Genomic DNA, 26,366 nt, shown 5'->3' on the forward strand with positions numbered 1-26,366 from the left:
TTATAAACTTCTGATCTAATGAAACTACCACTTTTTAGCAAAACACGGGCTACACCAGAAAATGTCGATAGTTTTACAGAGAACTATTCATAGCAGGAAAATTGGACAATGGAATTGTCATTAAAATAATCCGCATTTAAGTTTTCCGTGGACGTATGTCTGCAAAAATTACCGTTCCCGCTAAAACAGCTTCATACAATGTGACAATACTTTCAATTGGTGATCGACTGCGAATGAAACTCAATATTTCCCTAATGTGCCAATATAATTGATTTAACGATATCACATAGGTTACTAACCTACATTTTTTTTATTTTTTTTTTTTTTTTTTTTTTGAAAAAATACATTTACTTTGTGTGGCAGTAATTTTTAGATAACAAATAAGCAAATATGCTGACAATAAATGATTAAGTTAGCCGAATATTGGTCGACACGTCGGTCTCGGGCATACAATGATATCGCCGCCAGCAAAAGTGAATGACCGCTGGCACAGACAAATTTGTGCAATAATGTTCGAAAACAAACATTATCAACTATTATCAATCCTTAAAATTATCTTGATATTTATAATAGCATTGAAAGTAAGCGTCATATACTTTTCTCGTAACCAGAATTTCCTGGAACACGCAAATGAGGAATCCACAAAGCAGACGAAACCAATGGACCAAGAAAAAGGCGTTGGATCAAGTTGTGATTAGGAATAGCCTCTGGCATAATAAATGCAAGCAACACTAATAAATTCATCTTAAAACCAGCTGAATCATAGAACGACTCCATCGATTTATTACATCGTTGTCTGATTCAACACTTCATTTTCGTAAATAGCCCATCTTACATATATGGGAGACTCAAGTGGTTGGGGACTCCACTCGCGCACATTAATAATCATCCGAATATAGAACGAGTATGCTTCCCATGGAGAACAAAAGATGTGTAGCTTAACATTTTATTAAATCCAGCGAGAATTGATACATGATGTAAATACTGTAAACAAATCAATGTTTATGTTCTCATTTCCAATTTATTGCAACGGAAAATCATGACGCATAATTGTAATTTTATGTACCAGAAAAATGCAATCATTCAATTAATCTTATCGAAAAAAGCCAAATCACTTACTGATAAATATTTGGGGAAAGTTTTACATCATTTTTAAAAATACATTAAATAGCGTTACTAAAGCTGCATGTGGCGAATAATATCGAATGTAATTAAATCTTCTAGTTGAGCAGCTCACTATTCTCGATTCTGGGAAGTTCAACCATTCAAGCTAAGTAGAAGCGGATGTAGTTGAGACTGTATTAAGTGGAACAACACAAACCAACAATATTTAAAGCAAACTTCCTGCACACGATATTTATTTCCAGAATAAATTTATCAACAAAAACGGATGGTAAAAATCAAGCTCCAAGATTGTATTCCAATTGCACTCAATCTCCCTAAAACATAGAAAAGGAAGCAAGTAATGGTACCTCGAGAATCATAAGATATGGAACGTTAATCAGAGTTCCATTTTGGCAATACTCAACCAGTCGTCCAATAACATACGAGAGGGGACCCAAAAAAAACGGGAATTTCGTCATAACTTCTTTATTTCTTAATATTTTTACATCAAATTTTGATCACCTTCAAAGTATTCGCCTTTGACTACAACGCACTTCTTCAAAAGATTCTTCCATTGTTCAAAACATTTTTTAAATTCACTCATCGGAATGTCCTTTAAGCCTTCCTGCGGTTTTTGTTTCACCTCCTCCACAGTGGCAAAACGCTTTCCTTTCATATTCTTTTTGAGTCGTATCCATACCACCACGATTCATCACCAGTAATCACCTTGGAAAAAAATTCAGAGTCCTCTTCGAGCTGATGAATCTGGCTGCAACCCTTCTCATGTGCAAATCATCGGATGAAGTTCTTTGAATTGAACTCCTTGACATTCCCGACATCCCACAGAGTTAGTCAATGGTTTGGCGACGCTCTTCATAATCGAGGGCATTGATTCTGTCGATGTTTTCGTCAGTTCCTGACGGTGAGGAGCGTCCTGAACGAAGTTGGTCTTCAATAGACATTTCTCCATTTTTAAAACGTGAAAAGCAATCGTAAACTCTGATTTTACTTAAGGCAGCATCCCCGTAAGCAGTCTTAAGCAATACAATAGTTTCCGCGGCCGATTTCCCCAACAGGAAACAAAATTTCACAGCCGCACGTTGTTCTGCCATTACGTTTTCGCCGAAATGTAAAAAGTTGTTTTACCAAAATAAATCTCACAGGCAACCCAATGCACTCATAGCGACACAACTTCGCACACTGATGCAGGTGGCGTAACACTAACGGACATGTGGTCAAACAATAGGTTCCCCCACTCTCCCTCCCCAACACAGCGTAATTCCCGGAACTTATGGGTCCCTCCTCGTAGATATATGATTACCTTTGTTTTCCCGACCGAGACTTCGAACTCAATACTACTCGACGCATTAAGGGAACTGGATCCCACTTCTCTGCTTTTTTTTCAAATTCTGGAAAGGCAGGCACCTTAACAGTAAAATCAAATGGAGATTATTCCGCAACAATGTTCTCCCTGTACTGTTATGAATAACTCGAAAGCTCCAAGCCTTCGTCAACAGCGATCTTCACCGTGTCCTTCGTGCTAATGAAAAGGCGGAGGTTGCAGTGAATAAGTCACACACAGGCACGTCGAAAGCAGTAGACCCCTCCTGCTTAGATCCGTAACGAAGCAGTTACGTTTTTTAGCTATGCTTTAAATCAGTAAATCTGGCCTTAAATCGGAATTACTAACGTTATCTTTATGAAAGTTGAAGAGAACTAGTCACTATAACCTTCCTCTCTCCCGGAGTTTTAGGTCTATCGAATCACATGCAGCTGTTCAGTATTATCAACGTGATTGCAATCATATTTTCACGATGATTAACGATAATGAACAACTTGTTGCGATTAAATTTTGCCTTCAAGCCGCTATAGTTGATCTGTTATCGCTCGGTTATTGTTTTTCAGTGGTATAATCTTTTAACGGAAGACGGCAAGTCAAAGTGAAAACATCGAAAAGGACAGACGACCATACGTCACGAAAAGTAATGAAACACGCCAAAGTTGAAATTTTTTTGGAAGAAGTAATTAGAAGACTAAAAACCGATTAACATTCAATTATTGGCCAACAAAGGGTCCCCTGCTCAGTCATTCACTGTGACTTAATTCCCCTTGACCACTCCCTCTTCCCAAAAATGTACTTCAAACAGTCTTTCTTTCCGATAGATACTAAAAAAAGACGACAACGAATGTTAAGGCCCATTCACATGTTTATCAAACCTTAAGAAACCGTCGCAAACGCAAAGGTGTGGATAGGGAGGTTGGCTTGATTTCCGTAGGTTAGCTAGCACTTGTTGGTGATCTGATAATGCACTCGCAGGCGATCGCCACCTATCCGATGGAGTGCTGGTTTTTTGGCGCAAATCAAAGGGAATAGTGAGAATAGTGAAATGTATGACTGGTCTAGTGAAGATGCACTAAACTGTCCGGAATGTGTGTGCGAGATGAAGGGAGCGATGTGAAATGCAGTTTGTAAACGAACTTCACCGACGTGAAATGTTCATTGTACATTACAGTTGTACGCGAGTTGCAGCCTACCTCGCACGTTTGTGGCAGTTTAGACTTTTTGCGGTAAGTAGCAAACTTGTTGAGCTGATTTAATACTAGCAACAGACGTGTCACCGAACTGCAACGAGAATACACGTCTGCGGGCAGTTGCGATTACAGCGAGATTGCACGTCTATGGACAAGTTACGGTTGGCCCATCAGGTTGCAACAACCGCAACTTGCCCACAAACGTACAATCTCTCTGCAACTTACAACTAGGTTCACAGTGTGGTCGACCGTCTGTGGCTAGTATAACTGCAATAATTGCAACGATGACGATATTTGATGCGCAAAACAAGGTCAATATTTGTGAAGGTTTGGAGTTTGCGGCAAGCGGCAAACAATTCTTTATAAATTTCCAAATATGTATGTGTATGTTCAGAAGTTACTTCTTTAATCAGTGGAAGGAGTACTTAGCAAAGCTATCATACTATATTCTTTTGGATGCTCTTCCCCCTGCCTCAAAATGACGCCTTGTAGGCCGGGTGCAAATTGAGTGTGATGGAGGATGACGTAGGTAAGCAGGAGCTGAAATCGTCTGCGAGCAAGTAGAGAGAAAATTGAGACACAGCACGAGATGCCTAATACCTATTTATATACATATGATGGTTTTTTACTTTCGAAATCTGATTGCTATTATCAATACCAAAAATAATTGCAACAATATTCCCTACAAGCTTTTGGGTTTTTTTGTTAAGGATGAATTATTTAATGAAAAATTAAACAATTCGTACAACCGGAAGCTCGGCGCTTCAGGAATGTCGCTGTCTTCTCATCTCCTTGTTTCACAAAAAATCACGTCACGGACTAAGCAAACTGTATGAACATATTTTGAGGTCGAAAACTCCATGATGAAAATAACAGTGCGTCATTGGACATTGCCATGATGAATGATACCGAAGGTGGAAATTCTTTGAAAACGATGTCCCTATCACAGAAACAAACTAGAAGATAGATATCGTAGTATGTCACTCCTGACTTTGCCGCTTTGTCTCTGGATTACATTCGAAAATCCATAATTCACCACCTGTAATCACACGAGTAAAAGCATCGCGGTCAATAGCAATTCCACGAAGAATATTAAGGTATATATTTTCTTCGGCACTCTTTCGGTTTTCCAGTCCCCTAAAATCGTGCAAATCCCGCACTATCGTCCTAATGGAACATGAATAACCCATACGTGCAAATGAAAGGTCTCGGTTAGAACTTTCGAAAGCCGATCTTAGATTTGATATGTGTTGGCCAGGTGGGGAGTAGGGGTCGAAAGAGATCATTTCTTTAACTATAATTTTTAGTAATTGACTACAAAGCCCCCCTGAAGTTCATCCTAGGATCACGAAATTGCAGCAATATAGGCTATAACATAGAGCATGCTCCTACCAAGTATGGGGGAAATGCAATATTCCTAACAAAGTTATAATATATCAAAGTTGTCATCATCATCAACGGCGCAACAACCGGTATCCGGTCTACGCCTGCCTTAATAAGAAACTCCAAACACCCCGGTTTTGCCCCAAGGTCCACCAATTCGATATCCCTAAAAGCTGTCTGGCATCCTAACCTACGCCATCGCTCCATCTCAGGCAGGGTCTGCCTCGTCTTCTTTTTCTACCATAGATATTGCCCTTATAGGCTCTCCGGGTGGGATCATCCTCATCCATACGGATTAAGTGACCCGCCCACCGTAACCTATTGAGCCGGATTTTGTCCACAACCGGACGATCATGGTATCCATCATAGATTTCGTCGTTATGTAGACTACGGAATCATCCATCCTTATGTAGGGGGCCAAAAATTCTTCGGAGGATTCTTCTCTCGAACGTAGCCAAGAGTTCGCAATTCTTCATGCTAAGAACCCAAGTCTCCGAGGAATACGTGAGGACTGGCAAGATCATTGTCTTGTACAGTATGAGCTTTGACCCTATGGTGAGACATTTCGAACGGAACAGTTTTTGTAAGCTGAAATAGGCTCTGTTGGCTGACAACAACCGTGCGCGGATTTCATCATCATAGCAGTTATCGGTTGTGATTTTCGACCCTAGATAGGAGAAATTGTCAACGGTCTCGAAGTTGTAGTCTCCTATTTTTATTCTTCCCGTTTGACCAGTGTGGTTTGATGTTGTTGGTTTCTTGGTTTTCGGTAGCCGAAAATCTCGCGCCGCCTGCTCGATCTGGATGAAGGCAGTTTCTACGTCTCGGGTCGTTCTACCCATGATGTCAATATCGTCAGCATAGGCCAGTAGGTGGGTGGACTTAAAGAGGATCGTACCTCTTGCATTTGCCTCACCATCACGGATCACTTTCTCGAGGGCCAGGTTAAAGAGGACGCATGATAGGGCATCCCCTTGTCGTCGACTGTTCTTGATGTCGAATGGTCTTGTGAGTGATCCTGCTGCTTTTATCTAGCCTCGCAGATTGGTCAGGGTCAGCCTAGTCAGTCTTATCAGTTTCGTCGGGATACCGAATTCTCTCATGGGCGTGTACACTTTTACCCTGGCTATGCTATTATAGCCGCAACAATCCAATTGGATCAGGGCCATGAAGTGTGTTAGAGCACTTCATTGAAGACTGTAACGGTACACTGTAGGATTACAGTACCCTGTAGGAGGTAATGTGGTCAGCATTGTGCTCGCCCGAGATTATTACCCTGATTTGACTCAGGTACTAATTCACAGCTGAGTCCACTTTTATCCGACGTCAAAACATGATACAAATTCCACTGCCACCAATGAGATTTGAATCGCGACCTTCCATACGACAGCCTTATGCTCTAATTATTATTACATGACTATAATTATAGTGATGCCGACAACGAGATTCGACATTTACGGCTTTGGTTGCAGAACAAAAATATGTTTATGCACTTTTGAATTACCATTCCGGCTTGCTGTGACCACGCTCGTAGATATGTATATGCCTACAAACTATAAAATGCAAACAACCAATCACGGTACGCACATAGATGACACGAATTCTATTTCGAAGTATACATACAAACACATCTACGAGCACATGCATAGCAAGCCGAAATAATTAATTTTAATGCGCCTAAGTATACCAATATTCCCCATTCCCCCATTCATTCATATACATACATATATATGGTGTATTTCGTAAGTAGTCATTGTGGTGATGTACGATTCAGATGGAAAAACTTGTCTGACATAGACGCATGTCTATCTGATGTCTGAGATAGACACAGACATCTATCTGGCGCAAGCACAGGGGCTTGTCTATTACACAAGTTTGCCTGAAACGAATGTTTATTTGAAACAAACATTTGTCTGGAAGCATCTGGAGCATTTGCCTAACTATACGCGATATTCCGTCGTGTTTTTCATCGGTAGTAACTCGATTATAAAGGTGTCCCCGCCCCACGATAAATAACCGCCGCCCCCTCCTCTCCTCAACTAAACTCAAAATCAAACCACTCTTCAAACTCATCTCAGCTGAAAGTCATACTAATATATACTTTATTAAACAACGAGATAAGATAATTGCAACTGAAAATACAGGATTATGATTACATGATCATGGTTACGTGATTACATGATTATGATTACAAGATTACGTGATTACAACTGTAATCACGAGTTTGACTATGATTACAATCACGTGAACACAATCCCATGAACATATAATTTTGCCCAACTCCTGGGAAGCGTCTTTCTTCTTAACAAGATGCCGTATATTCTGTACTCAGCCCACCAGGGAGTATATTGTACGTATTAAAATTTTGCTAATGTAGTGACAAGACTACGTGTAATATACTTCAACATTTGACCGCTCATCTTCAAAATGATTGAAAACTTCGCATAACATAGCAATACAAAAACAACAACGACGAATTATATCCAGGAGAATCATGTCACCCGACAAAAATAATATATAGTGGACTTGCAGATATATTGTCGATCCATTTTTACAGACAACCTACTTGAAGATATGGTAATGAAATTGAGCCACCCAATAATGCGCGCGGAATCATATTTCCGCACGATAAAAGTCCCATATTTTCTAAAGAATGATACGAACACTTTCGGATCTAAAATTAAGTCGTCAGGACTCACCTTATTCACCGGACTTTCGATCTAATTATTTCCATTTATACAGGGGCCTGGAGTACCGTATGAAGTTTCACTAATTGGGACTCTGTAATTTCGGCCTTCGAGGAAGTTTAAGGTCACACAAACCAGAAGTTTTTCAAAAACAGGATTTTTAAACTGCCAGAGCGTTGACAACTTATTGTTGATAAAAACGGGGATTACTTGGTTGAACAAATGCGTTTCACTTAAAAGCTATAGGCTTCTATTTAAATTTAGACATTTCATATGTAACAACTTGAGAGAATCCACGCGTTTATTAAACGAATTAAGATGATCGATATTTGTGAACCAGCAATCGGGAAGAAAATTCACCTTTGGGGAAGATTCAATTTCTGCGTAAAAATGCGTTGACATCATCAACGGAAATTTTTGTGAATAGGGATGTATCAACAAACAAAAGAATTAGTCCCGCATACAACACACGCACTTCCAGACTTTTTCAATTTTGTGATGAACAGCAAACGATTTCCGCGGCCTAAAGATTTTCAACATAAAAGCTTCAGCCACACCACCGATCTCCATACATTTAGTACCTCAATAACGCACGGCGTAGAGCCACATTATCATCATCATCAACGGTGCAAGAACCGATGTCCACTCTATAAGGAACTACAGACATCCCAATTTTGCATCGCCGCCCCCAAAGTCGACATTCCGAACAGTTGTCTGGCCACAGAGGAGACACACTTATTGTATGTAGTGTAAATGCCCATGAGAAAACACTTTTAAATTTGCGTCGACAATATTTATGACGAAAGCATTCAGCGTGAAATTTTAAGGTTTTATGTAAAACAAAGCCTCATTAAAATCGGTTTACTGTCCATCACACGCACTTTTCTCAAACCAAATGGACATATAGGAACTATGATATTCCACGCACAAAAGAAAGGCATTAATTTACATGGAGTTGAAATGAGGGCCTCCCATTCATGCAAAGGATGATATAACAAAAATTTCACCTAATATACCCGTGCGGGGTATCAAATGAAAAGTCTCAATTAGTACTTTCACACGCAGATCTTAGTTTTGACGTAAATTGCAAAATGGGTGAGTGTATGAGTGTCAAAAATGTACAAACTTAAAGGAAACTTCCCAACCTAAAAATCTCAAAAAATTCGGAGTGATGCATTTACATGGAATCTTGGCATCAAATATATCATGTCCCATTTCGATATCGGTTCATATAAACTTATTAATAGTGCATTAGCAAATTTTTGAAGTTGACTAGAAAACCACCCTAAGTTCATCCTAGGACTACTAAATTTTGCAGCAGCATAGAGGATAGTATTGCGTACAATATGCAATCCGATATCATCCTGTTCAAAGTTATAGCAGTTCAAACTTATGAATTTCGCGCGATTTTACCGCATCTTAAGTCATGCCTATAAGATACTGGCATCATAATTAACGAGAATAATTGACATACGAGAGAAATTGTAAAGTCTCATATATGATGAAACTACCTTTCCTCAATCCTTCTTTGTATCTATTTTCGGTAAACTTCTTCGCACTTACCACTTATACACGCAGAACTGTCATGCAATAAAAGTGTCTCACATAAGGGAACACACAACCTTCCATACCTGAAGCGCCCAGCTTCCGATTCCCCGACTTGTTATTGATTTGAACAACTTTAAAGTTATCGAAACTTAACGAAAATTCGGGAGCGCATGTCTACCGATCATCCGGCAGTACATTTTCTGGAGCCACCGCCATATTTCGACGTCTTAATTAGACACTTCCCTATATTTGGATTGCAGTTCAGACTAAAGAGCATAGCGATGGTAGAATGTTGCGCACCGACAGAGACTTTCAACGCAAGAAATTACGCTTTTCACGAACAATTCAATGCAATCTAAGAAGAACTTCCTAGAGCGAGGGAGTGAGTGAGTGTCCAATGCCAATATGCATTCAGACAACAATTTGCTAGAATATACGATGATTAAATTCCAGATCGACAGAAAGCAGACTGATTTCCGCATCGGCCACATCAACACACCACGGAACAATGCTCGCAGTTTAGATGTTCGCTTTACGCTTCGACAGCGTGAACATCCCGGAGAAACTAATAACTATTGTATTATCAGAGTATCATATGAGCGCAAAATATCACGTGCTGCATCAAGTTGAATATCCAAGGAATTTGAGGTCCAAAGCGGAGTCAGCCAAAGTTACATCTTGTCACCAACACTTTTTTTTTCTCTTATAGGTGGCGTCTTCCATGCTGTCTTGTCCAGGAGACGTGGAGGAGTTCAATGGACTATGACATCTTTCCTCAAACTCCTCGATTGGGCTGATCACATGTTTGTTATCTCATCACGTCATGGAACTAGACCAAATGGCTCTGGTTTGGGAAGAGAGGCAAGCAAGACCAAGATGAACACCAACAAAACCAAGATTGCCAATTGTCATCAATTTGTATATCATGACGTATCAACAGAGCCAGATCCGCCTTCGCTTAAAATCTGGAAATGCAATTATCTCCACAACAATATCAAGCTTGGACTGTTCTGTGCTAGTGTTCCTTTCTGTGTTGCTATATGGAAGTAGCACATGGAAAGTGATCACTACTCTTACTCGAAAGCTCCAGGTGTTCATTAACACCTATTTGCGACGTATCATCGGAGTATGCTGGCCTAATACTATTCACTCTCCTAAGGTGGCCGACGAATGAGTCGCCCCAAGAGCACTTGGCGTAGAACAGTAGAGTGCGGGCGAAGTACATTTAATCGCGGACGATGGCGGGTAGAAATGGTTGACGTAGACCAAGTGGTGAATGGCAACTATATATATATAACTTTTATGTATATAACAAAAGAACAGTTGGGTCTAACAAGGGGTCGATCGATCACATTGCCATCGACAATTCATTTCAGGGATATCTTTTGGATATAGGAAACAAAAGTTATACAGAAACCTACCTTCATTTGATTATTGTGTTGTTTAAGCCAAAACCATAATTTCAGCACTCAAGTATTTAGAAGGCGCATTGTACTATCTATTATAAATAAAATCGGTCAGTCTGGTTAGACTGATGACAGGTTGAAGATAGCGCAATCGGTGTGATTTTAGTTGTAACAGGATTTCCAAATGCTTCGGATGCATGCGTGAAAAACTTTTTGCCGTCTTATCGATATTAAACACTTCAATCGATAAGTTCCTCATCAGTCAATTTTCAGTGGATTGACTCATGGCAGTGATGAAAAACCGGCCGTGTAAAGCTACTCATATAAAATGCATTATGAAGTGAACTGGCCAACAAGTTGAGCTCGTCGCTTCAAGTATGAAAGGTAGGATTTCCACCAAACTTTCCAGCATAATTGTTCCTATTAAAGTCGTTCCTACTGCATTAATCGGATTTAACACTTAAGAGGAGTAAATTTTCAAAATATAAACTCAATGTAGGATGATGTTACTCACTGCATGCAAGGGGATTCACACTCCCATCATTTCACCAAATTTCGCATTAACAGGAATAACCGCTTTTGAGGATGGATGTAACTGACAGACAGACAATTGGATGAACAGAAAGGAAACAACATGGTTTCTTCTGAGTCTCCTTAGAGTATAAAATTCTCCATAAATGAAAACTCGAAACCACATTAATAAATTGATGTCACTAAACACATAACAACCCCCAGACAGCAAGACACCATGTTAGTCTGCTTAATTTTTTCGTTCGCTTAGGATTCCGATCTTCGAAATAAATTCAAATTCGAATTGAACGATGCTAACCACAGTTTACCACTTTTATTTAGCAAAGATGGAACCCAAAATTAGATTTATTTAGTCGGGTAGGTTTTTGATATCTTTCACCCATTCTATGGTAATTACTTCTCCGATGTGTTTTCATACTAAAGCCCGGGAAGGACATAGTTCCATCTGAATATCGAAGGAAGAGTCAACGTGAAATTCGGTTTTAACCTCAATAAACTTTTAGCTAAAGATTTCAATTGATGAAACAAGTTTCTGCTGATAAATGTTTACACCATAGAAAATCATATACGGATACGCGAAAGCCTAAATAAAGGCCAACTGAAATTTATGACTGTAGATGCAGTGATACGTGGGAACGAATTCACAAAATATCAAACCAACATCTTTTTTGGGATTAATTGATATGGAGTTGAGTATCACCCTGAATTCATGGCATTTTAGGCAAACATTTATGCCTCTAAAAGGACTGGCTCACGCGATATACCGCAAAAATTGACTGATGGTCAAAAATTGTGTAGAATTCAACATGCGAAGGACATTACTATCATATCGTTCAGTTTCCGCGGCAATTAAATCTCAGCCCCATAAACATGACGCACAATTTTCATATCCTTACTAGTTCGATGATATTAACCATATAAGAAACACTTCACCAAGACCCTAAATCATATCCTATCAATTAAAGGTCCAAACACACTGCAAATATCTGCCTAGTATGGCAGCTAGATACGAAATACTGCACCAATATGCATAATTAAATTTTGATAAATTTTGGAAAGAATTCTTCTGTTGTTTTTTGAAAAGTTTACCTTAATCGTCGCAAAATAAGTCCGATTATGTTATTACGGTGGAGACAGGAGTTCCACATGTTGTTCATTTTGATTAATCTACGAAAAGCAATCCCACGAAGCTAAATGACAGACAATGCTTATAACGGCGTTCTTACTTATATCCAGGATGTCTCTTACTGATCACCTTGTTGATTCCAGGTACGTTCCGTTGTCCTTGTTTATTACCACATCCAATATTTAATAGATCGATGCAGCGTCGGTGGTGTTTCAGGTTATTCTGAAGAGTTTACATTGTGGTGCCTCCGATGTGATTATTTGCCATGTTTTATATATTTCTTGTTTTGTATATTATCTTGGGTTATATATTTCCTGGTGTTATGTATGTGTAAGTGAGCATCTAATATGTACTTTTTGAATTCAATAAGCGCTAAAGGGAACCAGTTACCCCACTCGCTCTTTTGCAAACATTCACAACTTCAAAAGGGTCGGCCTTCTAGCATGAGCGAGACAAACAGAAACGCAGTCAGCTGAGATTGGCAAGCGGTAAACGCCTTTTTTGACTACGTATTAGTGAATTTATGACCGGTTTTCGCAGCTGCATTTAATGTAAAGGTGACAGCGGTAATAGTACTGGGCAGTTACATAGAATAATATTGCCAAACGAGATGTTATTGAAATCCTCAGTGGAGGAAAGCAATCAATTCAGCTGCATTTTAGAATGGAAGGTGCTTTACATTGTCATTTCAATTCAAGCTCCATGAACTACTCGTAATGAACAATTGTCGAGAACGAATATATGTATATATAAACAATCTCCTGCCTTTTGGTATCCTTTTATTTCCGTGTTACTAGCATTGATGTAATCAAAAGCTAAACACCTCCATTTATTATCTTTTCTAAATGAAATTACCGCTGTACATGCGTCCACAAAGGATTTCCTCAAAGCCAAGTTCTGTGGATGACAGCGAATTACTCTCAATTTTACAATTTAAAAATATAAATGTGCATCTGACGCAAGCAATAACAGATATTCTGGTTTATTCTTCGTTCAATAAAATATGATTGACTTGTTGATGTCATATCTTTCTTACAAGCCGGATTGACAATGATCCTTCTCTATTCCTGTTGAAGGGCTAAAATGTATACAGGTAAGCTTGGCCATGCCAGTGGAGTGGAGTTCCTTTTAGCTGTTATTCAAATGTGTTGAGTGATATAAAATATTAAACCCAACAATAGAATCTTTAGCAAAGATTGCTAATTTAAAATATCTTTGCATTTCATACTATTTGAGAGATCGGTCACACATTTCAGCCACTTGAATCCCACACGCATTGCAACGTTCGGACGTGCGAGAATTATAATATATTGGCCACGAAAGTCCTACTAAAGATGTACCATAGTTGGTGATAACATTGTTGATATTTTTTGGACTCGACGGAGAATGTCCACTACTCCTGAACTATTCGCAAAAATTAATAATTTCTGGAACCCTCGATTTTGTGTCACTTTAATAGCATATTCAATTCATTAGTTTAACCACCACAAATTCAAAGACTGCCATTGAGTCATCTACAATGGAACATAGATCAATAGTTACCTGAAAAGTTCTCATTGTTTCTACACTACTGGATACAGATCAGCAGGTAAACTAGAATGCACAGTTCTACCTAAAAGTAATTTGTTTTTTCTCAAAAGATAAACTTTTAGGGTGAATTTTCTAATTTTTAAGTGCCCAAAATAGGTAGTGAATAACGCATTCCGCTTGAGATAGCTAAAATACCAAGAATTATTGACAAGAACCCAAAGATCTGTATGAATTTGATTGTGGATCTGAAAAAAACTCGAAAAAAGTCGTCAGGTCGACCACGAGTTCTGTTCTCCCCGCAAATGAAATTGGCAGACATGATTTTTTTCAGATTTTTCGGTTGAATAGCTTCTGAGAATGGGTCCGTGAACCAAATGACCACTTTCCAACCCTTCCCCTTGTGCATTAAATGCAATCCGAAACATTTCATTTGAAACCCCACATAACTATATTTTTGTACGCTCCCCTTTTTCAGATACGGAGACACCCCTGCCCCGCTCTTAAATTTCAGGTAGAATGACATAAGTCACTGTATGCCTGAGCATTTATTGTTCTCAATTTTCCACCAAAATGCATATAACAGGTTTTGTTTTACACAAAACCTTAACGAAGGAGGCACGTGCTATGTTCAGACGAGAAAAAGTTATATTTAGATGGTGCAAATGGTTGCAGATATTACTTCCACGACAATAGGAAGGAGAGGAAATAATTCTACGAAAGTATCAGCATGGTGAAGGATTCGTAACGATATGAAATGTCATCTGGTTGACCAATTGGATTGGATTTGGCGTTCATCGCTGGAACAACCAGCGGTGATAAATATGTACAGTTGTTGAAGAAACAAAAGAACGTTATAATTAGTTGAAAGTATGCAGGTTCAACTAAATATGGCACTAGCGTAAAATTAAAGACAATCCAATAGCCGCTCGAAAATTAAAACAAGTCGGGAAACCTGAACCTGGAAAGCTCGACGCTTCTGGTATGAAACGTTTTGTGTATTCCTTTTATAAAGACATTTGAGTGTGCATTTGTGCCATTAGTTTCGTAGCACGTAATATATGCATACATTCTACGAAACTTGGTGGGATCGCGCTCTATGTTATACCCTATATTGTTGCAAAAATTTTGTGATACTAAAATGAACTTAACGGGGTTTTCCCAGCCAATTACTAAAAATTATAGTAATATACTATTATTAACTTTATTTGAACAGATATCGATATGAAGGGTACTTCGGAGGTTAGACACCAAATAGTGACGGCCACTTGATCTTTTCCAAATTTTTCGGTTGGGTAGTTTCTGAGAATGAGTCCGTTAAAGAAATGATCACTTTTGACCCCTTGTACTCCCCACCTTTCCAATAAATGTAAAACTAAGCCCGGCTTCGGAGAGTACTAACCAAGACCTTTCATTTGACACCCCACATGCGTGGATAGGACCCTCCCCCCCCTCCCTTAAGTTTGTTGTAGAATTATGTAACTCACTGTATTCAGGAGCTTTCACAGTTCCCACCTTTCCACCAAATTTGGTGTGAATCGCTTCAACCGTCTCCGAGAAAAATGCGTGTGACGGACAGACAAACAAACAGACAGGCAGTAAACCGTTTTTAATAAGGTTTTGCTTTACACAAAACCTTAAGGACAAAATTTAATTTAAAAAAATAATAATAATAAAGACAATCAGTGCATGTAAGCCAGCTCTACTTAACAGAAAAAAAGTTTTAGCTAATTCTAATTTCTTACAATTTCTAATTTCCAAACGTTTTTAATGATGTAAAAAATAAAGATCGGTGCCTAAATTTCAAAAGAATATCATATAAGATAAACTATGCGTATGTATTTATTCATTGAATTTACAATGTGTAAAATAATCAGATTATCAAGCGAAGAATTTATTTGATTTGTATTGACAATATTTTCGAACGCTGGTAAATAGTTCTGGTTAGTCGAGCTAAGCAAACCATTCAATTCAATTTATATGTTTCTATTCCTCAGGATCGCAGCTTCTCAATGAATTTAATTTTTGATCAATAAGGTCATCATTTATCTTTTTGACCCGAGCTTCTCTTACTTCGTTCATTCATAATAGTACTATCAGCGCAGTAGTCTGCATTTGTTGTTTAGGAATAACATTTTTCAGACTTCCCCATAGACCCAAAGCCAAGGGGAAAGTTTTGGCTGAATTTGGTATTTAGGGATAACGCATCTCTGCGACTATGTAATACGGAATAAGATAGGGAATGGCTCATTCAAACTTCAGAGGGACACAGATCCTAGTAATGGCGGTGAGAACGGGGCTCGAAGTTTTAAACAATATATACACGCCAACGTTCCATCGCCTAAGCTGCGAAGAAAACATTCCCGACCTTCGTGTTGGAATCAGCGCCAGTGGATGGGTTGCGAGTACTGGAAGCCTTTCTTGCGAACGACTATCAAATCATCCCGGCACTCTACCTGCGCGTGGAATGTCGCAAAGGTGGACATCGGGAAATTCATCGAAACTTTTAGAACAGGCAGAGCCATACCAGAAAGATCGATGCTTGCGCGAAACCGGTTCATTTGACACCGAAAAGGTGGACCAGTTCCGGCTGACGACAACAACATAGAAGGCCCCGAGGATGTCACGATGAAAGACCTGGAGGAGGCAATCCTCTCTATAAAAATTGAAAGCATGTCAAAAGTATCCCAACAAAGGTGCACAAGTTGAAGCTCCATCATCAGCGGGCCCTCGGCGTAATTAACGCTTACCTGGAGGAGTATTTTCCTTGTCACTGGAAAGCGTCAAGCTGCAGTCTACATACCGACCATTCTGTACACTTGATGTAATGATGGTGGTCGCGCAAGTGGCTCCCGTTACCCTTCTTGCCAAGGAACATAAAACAGTGCAAAGGAAGAGACTCAAGGGAGGTGGTTGTCGTGAAGAACGGCAGCATACACTCATGAAATAAATAGATTGTGCGAAGTATGATGATTGTATTCTGCAATGGGATAGTGGACGATGCCGACCGCTTCTTCTTTCTTATGCAATTTGGAATGCGATTCACTTCGCAACGTTGCGCAGATACAGGGGAGCTCTCTACATACAACAGTTATTAGAAAGATGCTGAAGAATGCTGACAGATGAACTCGTTGTATGCATTATGTTCCAGTTCTTGTTGCACCGAAGATAGAGCTCGACTGCTCGGGTGGCAAAGATTCTTTGAGCTAACAATTCCCTTTTTTCCCAACCTTCCCTTTCGCAAAAGAAATTTCCTACTTTGAAGGCTCCCTAAGGCCAAAGTAATGCGTTAAACGGAGGCATTCAATTGGTAGTCCGACGGCTTACCGTTACGGAAGTCCAACACATTCGTCTACTCTACCTAAACAACAAGTCGGAATACTGGAAGTTAGCGCTTCGGGGGTTTCCGACTAAATTTCTAAAATATGCGAATATACTATTATTAACTTTATGTATATATCGGAACGGGATGTATTTTGAGGACTAGATTTACTTTGAATACACTACTGTGATTTTTTTCAGATTTTTCGGTTGGATAGGTTCTGAAAATGAGACTTGTTACACTTTTCGGGGGTCATATTTTGGGCCCCCACTCCCCTAAGTTTTATCCGATATCAAATATGAGACCAATTTCGAAAAGTACTGAATGGGCCCCTTCATTTGATACCTACGTGGCCATATTCTGTGAAAAAAAATTTGCAGCCTCCTTTCGAATGTATGGGGAACCCCCCTTAAACTTAACACAAAATGGCGCCGCTTGTACGCTGTATATAAAGGGATCCACAGACCACACGCTTTAACCAACTTTCGTGATAATCGGTCCAGCAATATCCCAATAAATCGAATGTGACAGACAGACACACAAAACGTTAAAAGCGAGAATTTTGGAAGACTGTGAAATAAAACAGGAAAATACCTTGTAAACGGAAAACGAAATTCTAAGCTCGGAAATTAGAACAAGTTATTCCAATTTCAGAACGACACATGGAAAGAAATTGTTTGCTATCATTTCTAAGCTTTTTTTAATTTCTGCGAGTTCTAATTTCTGAGCTGCTACTGGATTAATGTGTCTTCTGTACTTTTTTTATTATTTCCCCAAGCAATGCTATCTTTTTTGCGGATCTGTATATTGTAAAATTTGCCTTTAAACGTCAACCTTTGAGGAAAACAATTATTTACAAGTGAAAATCTGTATTACTTTGACTGCGTTCAGTAGTTTATGAAATAATGAGAAAATTTAAGGTGTTTTTAGCGTAAATAATGTTACATCCATCTTGATTGTATTACTTTTCTGAAAATACAGGTACCTCAACACTGGCACCAATATTTAAAACCTATTTAACTTATTAACTTTATTTAAATGAACACAGGGATGATAGCAATCTAAACCAATTTCCGATTTAGAGGTAACATATTCGATTGTTCAGTTCATTAGTAGATTTGCATTCAAATTTCTACGCTATCGAATTTGGAGACATTGGCCTTGTTTGTTATTTCTTCAGAAGCAAACATATATATATATGTAACGTTTTCTATCAATATGAAGGTCGCTCTGCACAACATATACACTCCAACCAGCCAACCTAATCAACTATATATTCTGAAGCAACCTGACCATATGCTCGCCAAAAAAAGTCGACGTCCACCGTTTCAACAAAATATCCACTTAGTAATAAATCATAGCGTCAGCGAGGCTACAGATTGCGACTGATGGATTGTTATTCATGAAGATAGTAACGACATCATCAGACATCTTAAACTCATTTACTGACTTCATATATGGATGTAATCGCTCGTCCGAACGATCGAGAAAGAAAGCAAAATACGTAACTCAATAAACGCATAAAACCACAAATCTTCAAAACGCTAACAAGGTTATTTCAAGACCGGCAGTTTGCTTCCACCCATTTGTCCACTTCTGATTAAACATCCGAAATACACGCAAGGCCTTTGCCTTGAACTATGCAACATTGGAGTATGAAAACCTTATCAAAGAACTTTTGCGAAAAATTCAAAAACTTATTTACAGTCGTTTGTGGATAACCGAGGCAAAAAGATAGACAAAACTCTTAACAATATAGTCATGATAACGATAATAATATACCTCCCACTCAGCTCGTTATTTATTCACTTGACTCTCCACTACACTCTCTCAATTGATGGTTGCTATTACGACAATAGATATAATGAAAAGCTATGACACATTCAATTCACTCGTAATAATTGTAATATAAACAAACGTGAATTCGGCGGATAAACTTATTTCGCTAGTGAGATACTGGCCGGCAGCCAAAAGTTTAATTGAACGAGGAAAAAAAAAGAGTTCCAGGCTATTTCGCGGAGCTTTCTTCTGGATTTTGCACCGGTCGGCTTATCGCGCAGTTTCAGCTTAATTGCTGCCAGGCTGAAAGCAGGGTAGAAATGATAACGTACACATTCGAAAAAATATTGAAATTAGTTATCACGACGAACGCTACTGCTGATAAGATGGCTACTTTGTTTACAAAACCGATCGGTTAGGTTATTCGCGGCACGAAAATAAGATTGCCAAAAAGAAAAAACATCTCACCTGACTTAGTACGGCGAAGGTCGTAATATATATTTATTTTGGAACTATTTATGTTGGAACTATTCATCTAGTAGTTCTAATTTTGGCTATAATTTGCTTCAAGTCATAGAGATATGTACGAGTATTTATATCACTTGCTAGGCAGGTGTTTGCTTCGACGGATCTATGATTCTTGAATAATTAGCACTTTTAAGACTCACCTAACCAACTACTTAAGAATCGATATTATTCTTTTATCTTTCTTTTAATTTCCAGAGCTTAGCAACAAAATCAGAAATAAGATCGGAGTATAGCGCCATACCTCTAATACTTAGGTTTTTACTACCCGTTCTTCAAAATATTCAAGAAATTACATATTTACAGAAAGTCTTTCACTTCATATACTCCTATGTAAGGTATTGGCAATGTCGCTTCTGTTTAGAAGACCCACCGTATTCGCACGTTACAGAAGCTTCCAATAGTATTTACACGAGGGGAAACTTCACCGGATATTATGTCGTGAAGTGCTCATTCCATCTCTTCAACTGCTCTTCATTGACGATGAGGGGCGTATCGTTAACGTCCCTCACAGCAGCATTGAAATGTAAATTTTTTTATGATGCAGCATACGGTAACGAAATCGTTGTTATTTGGAGGAAACGATGGAAATCCTTTTATCACAGTATACGCTATTCTGTTTTTCTCATACTTTGTCATGATCACGAAGTTGCAACCAGTGCATAGTGCTCACCACCGCTGGCAGTAACCCGTTCATCACCTCCATGTCTCCGTTATCAGCCAAGTCGTGTGATATTATATGTGGACGTGAGACTTCATCAGAATGAAAGGTAGAAGTAGTTTTGATCGCGGCCCAGTGCCCAATATTCTCATGCGATTAGTTTAGAGTTTGTAATTTTTGTGCTTCAAAAAAAATTCTTACTCTTGGACAACATCAGGGTCGCAGAAACGACCAGGATTGAATTTAGGATACCGAAGATATGTTCCCTTATGAGGAATAGTACAACTCAAGCGAAGGTAAGATGATAATGGTCTCTTCCAACACCAATGTCATATTCTATCCTAAGTCTACTGCTGATTGTCAATCTGAGTAGATGCTCCTTACCGACCAGTCTTCAAAGCCAGCCCGTAGCTTTTACGAAAGATGTCAACTTCCTTACCCTGCACTAGAGTTGTCTTTAAAACCCGCAAGAATTGTTTACCTAGTGCCCGCAGTCTGGCTCTCGCAATCGCAAAGAAATTGGCTGACGGTTTCTCTCTCCTCTTCGCAACTTGTGACACTGATCATGCACCAACCATCGACTGGCTTCCGGTATCGCCAGTATTTTCGCCGGGAATACACTCGTGAGTCTTGGAAGACCGTGCGACTCGACTGCACTGTGTGTTTCCGAAAAAAAAACCATACCGACCCCACAGACGATCTTTCATTCGTCAGTAAAGAATGCTGTATCATAACCACTCTGCTCCGATTGGAAAGTTGAATTTTCCGCAAAAAAAGAATTATTGCAGTACCGTATATTGCATCAGCAAGAGATTACGATACCCTAACTATGGATTCTAAAAAAACCTTCTCAACACAATAATAAGCAGGATAAAATACATTTAGTTAAATTTCTCCCGGCCGTGCACGAAATCGTTAATCACCAAAATATGCGGATATAGACTAGACTATCTATGCTTTCAACCTAAGTTCAGAATGCGACAAAACAACTCGAACAAAGTTTAATGCACCCCACCATGAATGTGTTGCATCGGAACCAAATAGCTTTCTTTCTGCCCTAGTGCCTATCATTTTGTTTTGGTATTATTATACATTAATGTGTTATCGTTTTAAGATGTCAAATTAACGCAATACAATTTTGAAACTGTTTTGTAAAGGAAAGCGGCAATGTTAAATTTTTCGTTTGTTTAGTGTGCCGGAACAAACGGTATCCAACCCAACTAACCATTTCAAAAAATATGACCATAGTGGCTGCCGTGCAAGAAGTTGAGGGAACTCCACTGCCAATGCTTCCAAAAATATCCAGGATATCAAAACAACATTGACGTCAAAATCAGCAATCGATCATACTTTTAGAAACGGTAAACCCCCCCCCCCCCTTTTTTTGGTGGATCAATGGATCAAGATCAGCCAAAACATGTAACACCATCATAATCTTAAGATCATGCCACTTCCGTAGGCCCAATAGAACTTCAACGGTGAGGATTGGAAGTTTCAACTGTGCGTGGTTCTTGCTCATTTCTTCATCTTCTTCTTTCTTCAGCCTTTGTCCCGTTCACAAGCTGGGTCGGCTCGTCGTGATCGGGTTCGCCATTTGGCTCTATCGAATGCCTGACCTGGGTGCAATCTGGAGGTTTTTAAAGTCCCATCCAGCGTATCAAGCCACCGTTGTTTAGGCCTGCATTTTATTCGTTTACCATCGACTTCGATGTTCAGACCAATCTTGGCAAGTGAATTCGCGTTAGCACGAATTGCGTGACCATACCATCGAAAACGCCTCTGTCGCAACTTTTCCACGATCGATGCAACCCCATAATGATCGCGGATATCCTCATTTCGGATGTGAGCAAAACGTGTCACACCACTAGTCCAACGTAACACCTTCGTCTCCATAACCACAAGACGCCGTTCATTGTCTTTTATAGTCGGCCAACACTCAGAACCATAGAGTGACAGGACGGACGACATTGCGGTAAATTTTAGATTTGAGACGTTCGTTGATACGTCGATCACCAAGAGACTAGTTGTGAAACGCCACTTCATCCAGGTTGCGTTAATGCGTGAAGCAATTTCATAACGCAGTACTCCATTGGCTGATCCCGTAGACCCGAGGTATTTAAATCGCTCAGTTCTGGGCAGATCACTGCTGCTGACAGTGCATGTTTCATGGGGATCGGTCGTCAAAAATTCAGTTTTGTTTAGGTTCAATCTGAAACCGTATTGCATGAGGCCATCATTCCATTTTTGGACAAGTTGCTCGAGATAATTTTTGCTATCAGATGCTAGGAAAACATCATCTGCATAAAGCAGTATGTAGGGCGCAGGACGTTGGATATCCCGTGTGACGGTGTCCATAACAAAAACAAAGAGGAGTGGTGAGAGGGTGCTTCCTTGATGAACACCTACTTCGAACTTTACTTTTCGGATCGTGGCAGAGCAATTGAACCCAGCGCACGAGTTCTTCGTGATGAGTTCGTGTGGCACACGGTCAAACACTTTCTGTAGATCCAGAAAGGCAATGTAAAGAGGGCGATGCTTCTCACGGTGTTTCTCCATGAGTAACCGCGCAGCATGTATTGCGTCAGTAGTTTCGCAGGTTTTGACAAATCCAGATTGATTCACCAAGTTCAACAATTTCGCGAATACGGTTAAGAATGCACTCAAAAATCTTCACGATATGGGAAAGTAACCGGATCGGACGGTAATTTGAACATTCTGCTGAACAACCTTTCTTTTTCCATATTGGAACAGTGGTACTTTCTTGCCAGTCAGCTGGTGTTCTTCCTTCCTGAATAATCCAATTAAAAAATTCACTGAGTCACAGTGTTGAGTCCTAGCTCTTCGCTTTCCAGAGCTCAGATACGATATCGTCAGGTCCTGTGGTTTTCCCCAATTTCATCCGTTTTATTGCCTCCTAAACTTCAGTTACGCTGACAGATGGAGCTGGTCCAAATATCGGCAATGATTGTGGGAGTGGAGGATTAGCTTTGAACTTTGCTATAAGCTGTTCTGCAGGTAGACTTGTTATGAAAAGTGAAGGCTTATTAGAATTAGGTGCGTTCGTAGATCTGTACAAACTACTATATATTTCCTATCGGATAGAGACCCGATGAGTAGGGCGGCCATTCTTGAGACGTGAGGAAGTTTGGAAAATTGATCTTGCACCATTTTTGAGTTGAATTTGGAGTACCAAATCCGAGTCGGAATGGTATCGATTCTGGAGGCAAGGGAACCATTTCAAAACCACCTGAACAAGTTGTTTTTTAAATTCTATTGTATTATTAATTAATGTCCTCTTAAACTTCTTCTACTTATTGTTTATATAAAGATATTTGTATTTTTACAGTAATTTCTACAGATCTGAGACACGCACCTAATTCTAAAAAGTCTTCACTTTTCATAACAAGTCTACCTGCAGAACAGCTCAGCTTATAGTAATGTTCATGAAGAAATGAGCAAGAACCACGCAAATGTGATGATAATATGACCAAAAAAGATTATGCCATATGCTGATATTCTCAACGGGATCAAAGCGGATCCTGCCCTAAAGGTATTTAGTGATCATTTGTCACTGGCGAACATAGAATAGAGAATTGCTGTTCAAACTACCCAGAAATCACGAGCATGTCGATCTGCAGTAGAATACAATCGTTAGATGAATGAAAGCGCCCACATAAGTCGCCCACTAGTTATGATCGAATTCAACAACCTAAACAAGAACACTACTCTGATGGAAAATGCATTCAGCTCTCAAAAAACATATACCACAAAAGAAAGTACATAAATCGAACAAATAAAGCAAAACGAATGGCAAATGTGCACCCTACACGAGAAAATATCAATGAAAACGTGCTTTAAATGCTCCGGTTTCGGACACATGGTGATGGATTGCACCAACACTCACGACAGTTCGAAGTGATGTCAAATATATGTAGAAGAAAACCATCTGCCGAAGGATAATAAGGACCATCATTGGCTTCTCTGAAGCCCTGCGCCGCAATCGAAATTATATAACGGTTAGTACCAGGTGTACAGCCTTCACGATGGCGCTAAATACGTTGCACAAATGAAATATCGCATTTGAATGTAAAATCCTAACAAGAAATCAAAACGATACATACGGAAATGAAATCGGTGCCGTTAATACCCGCGTATAGTTTAAAAATCCTCATCACAGTGTTTTGAAAAGTCTATTATTTTTTTAATCAAAAAGCAAAATTAATTTTCTCCTATTTCTTTAGAATTCTAGACACCTTTTTAGGAAATGATTTTTTGATTTAAAAAATAACTTTACCTTTATTTCCAAAATTGAACGAAGAAAATTCAAAAATTGCAAATCTAAAACCAAAGATTGTCACCAGCAAATACAATAGATGGATAGTGTAACAGAAGAGCAGAAAGAGAAAGGACCTTACTCGAAACATTTTCCCTTGAATATAATCCTGACCAATTTCAGAGAGGTAACAACGTTTATTAAAGAATAAGTAGTTCCCATCTGTTAAATTTGCAAGCTGCTTTAATATCTAGATTGACATGGCTGTGAAAAATACGTGCATAGTAACTACCATAGCCACATATGCAACTAGAAGGAACAAACAATAAATTTTATCTGATCTCCCTTGATGAAGATCTATTTTTGATATATGTATGTTAATTGTGAAAGCAGTTCTTCGAAATGAATTAACGTTTATTAATGATGAGCAAAAACACAAACAGGTGAAATTATATAGTATAAAAATAGTTGGAAAATTTTCCAAAAATTATTCGTCTTTAAAAAAAAAACCCGCCGCCAAAAAAAACGCACCGAATTACATCGACATGAAGACAATGGTCACAAACTTCCATTTGATCATGTTTAACTAAAATCGCAAAGTTTTGCAACGATGATAGCTGGCGCATAAACAGCTTCAGAATCTTATCTAAAATGCATGTCAAAAATGGTTGTTCAACTATGATACCCCACCGAAATAATTAGAGGAACTCTGGAGGTTCAAGCTCGTAACAAGAAAAATAATTTAGACAGGTTTGAAAGTTGACCAAATATAAATGTGTAGGACTGAGAAAACTTGAAAATAATAAATTGAACTATCACTTTCCACATCGTGAATAGTTCTTGACAAAAATCTTTGATTTTCAAGAAACACATAAAACAGGCATGAACCAACCGAACTCTTTTACACATTACCCGAAGGTTTTATATTTCTTTAGAAATTATTTAAACATATAATGCTCCTTCACACACGCACCAAATGTTCCATACTATTTCTATGATAGTTCTTTCTGGAATATGGTGAACTGTGCGAATTCCTCCCCTCTCTAATAATAATTTGTTATGTACGAATTGAAAATCGAACACATTTGCAAAATCCATCCCTATGCTCAGTGGGTCAGCATATGCACCAACTGAATACCATATAAAGGACACAAAAGAGATAAAACACGTGCCTGAGCAACAAAACCTGAATTCCGTCTCGAATTTTGCTTAGCTGAAGTGAGTTTGAGATTGTCAAATTTGTCAAATTTAAACAAAATTTTCTGCTTCTTTGGTTAGTCGTTGTTATTACTATTTAATCTTAGTTTATCCCATAGCTGGAAATTCCGAATAAATACTGAAATGCTGAATGTAACTTTACATTTTGAGATGAACTCTCAAAACATATCGAAGCAAAGTCAAAGAAAACAAATTGAAGCTAATTTTTTGAAAATAACTTTTTGGTAAATGGATAATGTTTTTAAAAAATAAAGCCTAACAATTTTTCTGTTTTCCACATCCTTGCGTCAAGCCCCAAAAATAAGGACAAATGAACTTCAATAATGTTGGCAACAGTTAATAGATATCACTAAGCAAATAATAACTCCGGGACATCTAAACATCCTGGTAAAAGCTTTAATATCTTTATTCATTTGGAATTTCGATGTTAGAAATAAACTGAAATTAAAGTAATGAAAAAAAGACAAATTTTATTTTTTAGTTAAAATAGCTCACGGACCCTCTTCCCGCTCAATCGGACGGAGGGGCGACCAACCTAAGGATGGGCTGAAAGAAACATCCAAAGGCCCGCATCACAGCGATGATGCGTTTCAACGCAAAGTGTGTGCGACCATGCGAAAATGTATTGCTACATCCAGATTGTCGCAAACACTTCAAGCAATGACGCAGTGGTTATAATCTGCAAAGACATAGATACCGGTATTTCGAGGGCCAGTTGTCCTCTTCCTCAGTGGGTTTTGGCTG

At 38.9% G+C, this 26,366-nt stretch overlaps 1 protein-coding gene across 4 annotated transcripts in view; it reads right to left on the reverse strand.

Annotated features, from left to right (window-relative positions):
* Positions 1-26,366, reverse strand: part of LOC119648055 (probable protein phosphatase 2C T23F11.1) — a 46,080-nt gene that overhangs the window by 13,920 nt on the left and 5,794 nt on the right. The window contains exon 1 of one of the 4 annotated variants that reach the window (XM_038049519.1): positions 18,949-19,232. The exons of 1 other annotated variant lie outside the window; for it this stretch is intronic. The gene's annotated coding sequence lies outside the window, so the exon portion shown is untranslated. Of the gene's footprint in view, positions 1-7,718; positions 7,874-12,280; positions 12,304-18,948; positions 19,233-26,366 lie in introns of those variants that run through there. 2 more of the 4 variants (XM_038049516.1, XM_038049518.1) reach the window with 2 other exon arrangements.

Source organism: Hermetia illucens, chromosome 2, assembly GCF_905115235.1.
Source record: "Hermetia illucens chromosome 2, iHerIll2.2.curated.20191125, whole genome shotgun sequence".
NCBI lineage: Eukaryota > Metazoa > Arthropoda > Insecta > Diptera > Stratiomyidae > Hermetia > Hermetia illucens.